General features: G+C 27.1%; 1 protein-coding gene across 1 annotated transcript in view; it reads right to left on the bottom strand.

Annotated features, from left to right (window-relative positions):
• The window catches only part of LOC100573339, a 24,756-nt gene extending 21,353 nt beyond the window's left edge, over positions 1–3,403 (bottom strand). Inside the window, exon 1 of the mRNA XM_008189681.3 lies at positions 3,218–3,403. The gene's annotated coding sequence lies outside the window, so the exon portion shown is untranslated. The remainder of the gene's footprint in view (positions 1–3,217) is intronic.
• Between the last annotated feature and the right edge of the window lie 5,118 nt (positions 3,404–8,521).

The following is an 8,521-nucleotide window of genomic DNA, read 5'->3' as shown; positions in this document are numbered from 1 at the left end:
GCAACAATTTCTTTAGCCGATTCATGATGTCTTACAACACGTTTGCGTCGTGCCTCATTGCTATACGCATTGTCGAGGTTAGACTTTTTTGGCGGCATTTTACTAAAAACAAATGTGAATCATAAAATATCTGTTTATAGTTTGTTTTTTCCCGTGGCAACGACTTAAATGTTCACTATAATTCTGTATTGAAATTTATAGAACGAATCATTTTATACGACGTCACTCATGGCAACCATTTAAAAACAAAAATTTCGATCTGAAATCTCAAAATTCCCGTTTTAGCACCTACCGGGGTTGCTCCTCTCACGATGAAAACTATCCTATCTTTTAAGTTGGACCAAATAACACACGGTGTAAAAAATTTCATCAAAATCGGTTAAGTGGTTTAGGAGTCCATTGAGGACAAACATTGTGACACGAGATTTATATATATTAAGATATTATTTAATATCATTAAAATTTAACACATCCATGATCCGTTACTATGGGTTACTCAATTATGAAGTATCTAACCCATTGTCCCCCTCCAATGTTTGTTTGTGTACGTGCCTGTCATCTATCAATAAAAATCTAACATAAAAAGCTACGATAATATTGTTAGATGATAAATAAGTTCGTATAACTATTGTTAATGTAAATAAATTTAAGACTATAGTAGATTATATTGAACTGGTATTGAACTAGTTTTGAAAGTTTAAAAAGTGTAAATCGACATTCCAACTCTTAAAAGTTAAATGTCAATTATAGTGTGGATAGGTTTGGGCACTGGGCATTCTTGTACTATTGTTATAACTTATAAGTAGGTATTCGAATACTTGTATTTAAAATAAATATTTCCAAAATACCTACTTTAACTTTGTATTTTATTCCAGAATACTAAATACTGTTTTACTCTTTACCGTCGTATTTCAGTAAAAAATATTTTCGTTTTATGTATTACAATTTTAAAAATTGGTCTTTAAAATAATAATATTTTATGAATGTATAATGCTTCTAAGAATTTTTAAAATTTCATTTAATACACAGATGACACAATACCTAAAATGCATAATATATACCTTGCTGAAACTTAACAATATAATAGGTAAAGATATGTGACATCTGAAATGATTGAACTAATTACAATTTAAATAGGTAAAAGGTAAAAAGTATTCTAAACAAGACTGGTAGTGTGAAAGTTATAATTGCCTGTTATTATGGGAAATAGTTACTCCCGATAATTATTACTCCTCCAGTAAAAATTGCCAGGGAATCATCTGTTACATTACTCCAAATATAATATTATAAACACATATGGATAATAAAACAAATACATTTTTAGATTCTAAGAGGAGCCAGGTAGCTAGTGGTTTTACAATGGTGTTTATTTTATTTTATTTTTTTTTTATTCTGTATACAAAATTTCTACCAGAAGGAGTGCTTCGATTTCAACATATATTATCTTATCTTTTAAAAAATTGAATCAAGATGGTACTTTAAAGATGACATTTTTCGATTTTCTCAATAGTTATTTAATGCCACGAGAAAAACCACCGACAAATTACGAAAAACCGCTAAAAATGGTATTTTAATTTTTAACGCTTTGTTTATCACCATAGAAACGAATAAAAAAAAATAGTATTATAATATCAATTCAACTTACAGACTATAATAAATAATAACAATATAAAATTTCCAGACTGACAAACCGTCTCTGCTCGGAATTGTTTTTCTTATATAATGATATTACAATTTATAATTAAATTCAAGTTAAATACAATCCATTATACATTTACCCACGTATAATATTTATTTATCCACTTACCTACCTTTTTTTATAAACTGTTTTATTAAAAAACTGAATAATTTTCAGTTTTAAAAACTATACATATTATATCTTATAATAAATGTGAATATTACATGAAAGGAGTATATTTTATAATGAAATTATGAAAAGAATTCACCAGCTTATATTTTTGAAGGACTTTCTGATAAAGCATTTAAGTTTTATTTGAGTTGATTCGAAAAATTGTATCTATAATAATTAATATTACTATGATAAAACTATATATTATGTTATTATTAATGTCTATGTTAATTTAAGAACGATTGATTAAATTACAATTTATAGTTTTTATTTTAAACATACTTTCCTGATTCGACTATAGCTTTCAATCTTTTTGGTATAAAAAACAATGGCTCAATCTCAAGTAACTAAGGTATCTATAACTGAAAATTAGCGGAATTGGTTGTTTAATTAATTAACAATTAATCTATTTCTGCCCTTTGTGGCAGAATCAATGAATATTTTCCTAAATAAAAATAGATCGGGAATCGAAAAAAATCCATTATTTGAACGGTTTTCCTGTTGATATACAACAAGAACACAAGGGTGGATAGGGCCATGGGGAATAAGGGATTTTCCCTGTGAGACCCCGTCTATGTTTATGTTGGGGGGCCCACTCGGGTCTACACTTTGTTTTTTTGCATAATAAAATATTCAACAAATAGGAATAGTTTAAATTTATATAAATTATTATTACTTACTGTTATTTTCAACAATATAATAATAGCAAGACAAGTCAAGAATTAAAATTTTTATATTAAATAAATAATAATAATAACTAATTTTTATTATAAATTTTATTTCCTCATATGCCGTTTTCCCAGCCCCTCACCAAACAAAAATGCATTTTCGCACGAAACATTTTATTTATAGGTAAAAGTGTTAGATTGAATATCTATGCGAGTGAAGTGGACCAAATTTTTTTTCAGTTTAGAGGCCCCTTCAAATATTTCCCTGTAACATAAATACAACCTATATCCACCCCTGCAAGAACATACAAAGTTAAAAATGTTCATTTGTTATGAGACACGAAAATAAACACAGATTATCAGCTATTTATCTTGGATATCGTTGAAATGGAAAAAGTAGGCTGTTAATAACAATAAAGAATATTTAAATAGAATTTTATTTTCATAATGTGTAAAATGAATTTTAAAAGATTTTATTTTATTTTCAAAATCTATGATTTTTCAACTCTATTTTGAATTATTTTTCTTTCAATATTCAAATTAACAATTCCTTCGAAGCTAATCATGTAAAATTAAATTTCATTGATAATTTTTAATAAGTTTTGTTTAAATAACAAAAGCGTGTTGTGATTGAAATTCTCATATAAAATAGAAATATTCACTCAAATTAAATAAAATAAAAAAATATTTTGCTTATTACCTGTACTGTAAAAATTACGATACCAAATCTTTTGACGAAAATAAAATTATTGTTTATCGTTCCTCTTAATAATGGTTGACTGTGGCCTACAACCACCTACGTGGCACAAACCTCATTTGGCGCATCCTTTATCTCAACTCTTAAGACGTGCATATTTTAATCATTGAACAATAAATATTTCGTTGTTTTAGCATCACACGCACGTTATTAGTTAGTAATATATTATTAAACTACAGAGCGTTTCTTTGCAGCATCAGAAAAGCAGGATTCAAACAAATTTAAAATTTATTATTTACGTATAAACAGACCACCAAACGACCGCATATATGCAATAGCTCAATATCGCATCAACATCAACATTTACGTCATAAACAATAAACATTAAACATAGATATAATATACGTACAAACACATACATAACTTATAAATAATTTACGATATAAATAACGGTAACATATACGTCATGACCATCATGTGCAATGTGTATTAACATCATTATAATATTGTAATAGAGTAGGAATTTAGTTTTTATTATTTTTTCGTATTACTTACTGAATTTCGAATGACTTGGCGTGTTTTATATGAATTATAAGTTACAACTTTTATTTTTAATATAGCGTCGCTGTATAACATATTATCATAACCTTAGATCCAACATGTAACTCTGATATTTTTATGACAAGTTGGGTTTTTATTACACGAGTTTTAGTCTCGTGATTTTTACAATCAAGATATTTGTTTTCAGTTTTAAAATGGAGACAAAACTGTTTTATAAGTTTCAAAACACCTACGTGTTCAAAAAGTATCCAATTCGATTTTAACATTATTATCAATAGACAATAATAATATTGGGTACTTCTTGTAAGTTTTTTTCCAAAGTCAATGAAGTATGTTTGTGTAAAATACTTTGGTTTTACTATCTTTTGAGACTGTGTTGTATTGATTGTAGGTACCTAATGTATGATGTACTGTTGTACAAATATAATACAAATAATTTAAATTTTTCTTATAACTTAAAATATATTATACATATTACATAGCTTGTATATTATGTGTGTAGAGTAGTTTATAGTTTTCGTTAAATAGTTTTAGTATTTTATAGTTATTGAGTCAGTAAGTCAGGAGTTCAACTCGTCGTTAACTGTTTATGTTTACCTATTATAGGTAATTTTATTTTAAAAAAAAATATGTACCTATATAGTAAATGTGCCAAATGAAGGAAATATAGTTCTAGTTATATTTAAATTGTCTATGTAGACAAGGCGTCAAGCTTATGAATTCGATTAGTTAAGATTTTGGTTGTGTATTATTACTAAGTGGATTTGGCAATAATTGTTGAAATTGGCTTAAATATTTACTTACTGATTTTGACTTAACCAAATACAATAAATACATGTTGGATTTACACGTTATAACTGCAAATGATTGAGTTTATTGTAACTATATATAAGAGATGATCAATCTAAGTGTCTACACTCATTATTTCGAAGTTATAACTTTTTTTACATTACTCTTTGATGTAGTTCCAAAACAGCATTTTTTAAAACAATTATATTTTCTACTTACAATTTTTATTTATTTAGGTTTTTACTTTTTTCAATGGCACTATACATTTTTAAATTCATATTTTGAAGCAGAATAATTTTTGAAGTTTTCTTATGGTGCATACAAATTTAATTTTGAACAATTAGTTATACTCACTTATACCTAAGTATTTTGAGTATTTTATAAGCGCAAAACGTTGGTTCAATAATTCGCTTATCTCAACTTTAAATTTAACTAATTATTTACTACTCTTACAGTTGTACAATTTGTATGTACTTACTCTGAATTATGGCGTTTGTGTGGCAAGGGTGGGAAGTCACTGGGAAGTGAGCTATTTCAGTAGTGGATGACGTCTACAGGCGAGGGCTGAATTTTGCCCAAAATTGAAATATTACCATCTCGCACGAGCCACACATACTATTTTTTGTCTCATATCTGCTGCCTCTACTCTGCGTATCATTGTTATGGTAATTACAGTGGTGATTCTGGGATTACATTTTTGAGTATAGGCAACTACTTTTTACCTTTTAGGTACACATATAACCACGAATATACCCCAGGCCTCGGTCCTCAATTGTCATTCTTTGTGTACACTATAAATAACAACATCGCGTAATCGCATTCGCGTTCGCCTGTTGTGGTAAACTTATTGGTAAACTCCATAGCCCTTTCCGTACGTTGAACTATAAAAAAAATAAGTAAACAAAAAATATTTTATACAATATTAAAGCCGATACAGAAAATAACTTTTCTGACCGCTGTTGTAGGGCTTAAATATATCACTATTATTAAATATTTAGTATTAAATAATAAATTACGCCAGTATAGCTTATAATTGTTATATTATACTATAGGTACTATTATTACTTTTAACTTTACAAGTAATAATTTTTTATAACAGTTGTACTTCTATGTGTACCTAATGTGTATAATATAGGTACTGTATTTATTTTATTAGCACCACAGCGTACCATTTTGATGTACATTGTACTGCAGTTATTTTATATTAATGAGATTTTTCCCCGAAGTTAATGATTTTTTTTTCAGACTTTAATGAACTAGTAAGTAGTAAATGGATTTATCTTTACTTTCGGATTTACCACACATGCATTAACTGCTCTCATAAAAATATTTTGAATAAAATAAAATAAAATATACATATACCTATACTTACTCTTATAGTTTACCTATATAAAGTTCCTTTTGTCAATTTCTTTGTATTTTTATGAACTTATTTAGTTATATATTTGATAGTATAATGATATTTTAATATTAGGGATATGTATAAGTGGGGAATCGTTTGATTCCGATCCGTGACCTTTTAAAAAAATATATAAACATAAATATTATATTGTTGAATAAAAATAGGTGGATAGACAAGTAGGTATATTGTTATTAAATTTTGACTCAATATTGACTTACCATAGAACAGTATAATTGTGTGAATAAGTCCATGCCGTATAAATACATATCATAAAATGTATCTAAATGTTATTGACTTATTGTATATTATATAAAATATCATAGTAAAAGTAATATTCGTAAACATTTTAATACCCCTCGAATAATATTTTTAAATTACAAGAAAATAACCAAAATCATAATTCTTCATTTAAATATCGAGCTCGTCTAAATATGAACTTAAAAGTTAAAATGTCTATAAAAAAAATGTTGTGTTTATAAAATAATATATACAATTATCAATTATCAAAATCTCCGATCGAATCATCACTTTTTAATCGAATTTAAATTGTAAAATAAAATAAAATTGAGTTTTATATTTGAATTATTTTAGTACAACATTTTCAAATTAAATATACATATTATACAACATTTTATTGAAATCTATTAGTAAGTAATTTTTATTCTGAATTTGGAAGATTTGGGTTTCACCCAAAATGTTTTTTCTCTAATGCCCTTTTTTTAAGACATATTTTCAACTAACATACGAGCGTATTATTGTAATAAGTACCTACTTAGAAATATTGGATTTGAATATTTCTAAACATTTTGGATATTTTTAGATACAATACATTTTTAACATATTAAAAATATATATTTTAAAGTATATCTGTCTTATTTAAGTATAATATACCTACCAGAAAGTGTTGAGTGTGGCCGTGTGGGTTTTGTTCACGTCGGTTACCGAATATTTCACCGGGCCGAAAATATGAAATACTATTATATTTCACTATATTTCCGACGATTTTGGGTATCGGATTTTATTCGCTGTGAAGTACCTATGGTGTTCAATATCTGTACAATCATACGTCATGCACTTTAACACTTAGGTACATGCGATAGTATATATTATTATATTATATAGTACTATTACCTATTTAAAATGTCGCGCAACAATCTCGGGCGTTATAATAAAATAATATTCTATTATATACATAGGCTTCCCGAAGTTCAAATTTCAATCGAATATTCGATTGTCATAGTGACGTCAAAGAATGTATAATAAATAATAATAATATATTATTTAGTACGAATACGCGTATAGGTATGTCGTATACTCACAAAATCACATTTATTCACGTCACATTTATTTTATTATTTATATGATAATATTATAGATACATACAGGTTGTACGCAGGTACTTACATATTTCTTTTATAACTTTTTCGTCAAATTCCATAACGAGTTTCGTATATTGGTAACTATGCGTATTGTTTGATCGGTGTTTCAGTTATCACATACTATTATAAAACAATAAGAAGTACGGACTATATAAATTAAACTGTAATATAATATTAATTGTACAGCCGGTATACTACGCTTATATGACTGGTTTATAATAGTCTACTAAGTCGATTCTTGTGATTTTGAACTAAATATTTTTGTGAAGCTCGAAGTGTTCATACCTACAATACGTCTTATATTTTATAATAATATTATGATTTGGATTTTTAATTTTTGTTAATGATCACTAACATGACGTATATTAAATAATATTAATTAAAATCGGAAATAGAGGCTGAACTTAAAACTTTGTAATAAAATATAGGTATGACCTTTTTATCATGGTAAATATAACGCCATTATTCTTATTATATTACATAAAGAAAATACCTACTAGATATAATATTGTTATAGATCATTTGAAAAGTTTTAACTTGTTTAAGAAGTAAATCAATGGCATCAGTAACCTCTACAGTTCCCTGCAGAATTTTGTCGTTTGCGTGAAAATTCGTGATGTTTATTCTTAATTTAAAATAATAACAATAATATGACACATACAATTCCCAAGAGATGATCATTGCACAACATAAGTTGAGCTGTATTGTGCGTGAATTGTTGTCAGCTGTTTTTAATATACATCTTAGGTTATTTTTCATAAAAATGTTATATTCCTTTTTGATCAACTGCAGAATAGGTATATTATATAATATAGTAAAAAAAAAATATTCATACTCTTACGTTTCGAACTTGTAAATCATAACATGTACGAGATTATTAAATAATGTCAAAAGTTTGTGCATAACTCAAAACCATCTTATTGTATTTTCAATATATTGTAAATTTGTAAAATCATAATGCCCACGGGCCACGATCATTTATCGTTAGAACTACCTTCAAAGATGCGAATCCGAAAACATAATTTAAGCAGCAACCTGCAATCATAGGCGCACATTGGGTGTGCTGGAATAAATTATGGTACACAGATTAGGGTGCTGTTGTTGTTGTTGCTGCTGCTGTTGTTGTTGTTGTTGTTGTTGCTGTTGATGGTGGTTCATGGCGTCCATGCTACCAGA

The sequence above is a fragment of the Acyrthosiphon pisum genome, chromosome A3, assembly GCF_005508785.2.
Source record: "Acyrthosiphon pisum isolate AL4f chromosome A3, pea_aphid_22Mar2018_4r6ur, whole genome shotgun sequence".
NCBI lineage: Eukaryota > Metazoa > Arthropoda > Insecta > Hemiptera > Aphididae > Acyrthosiphon > Acyrthosiphon pisum.
This window is presented reverse-complemented; position numbering and strand designations above follow the sequence as displayed.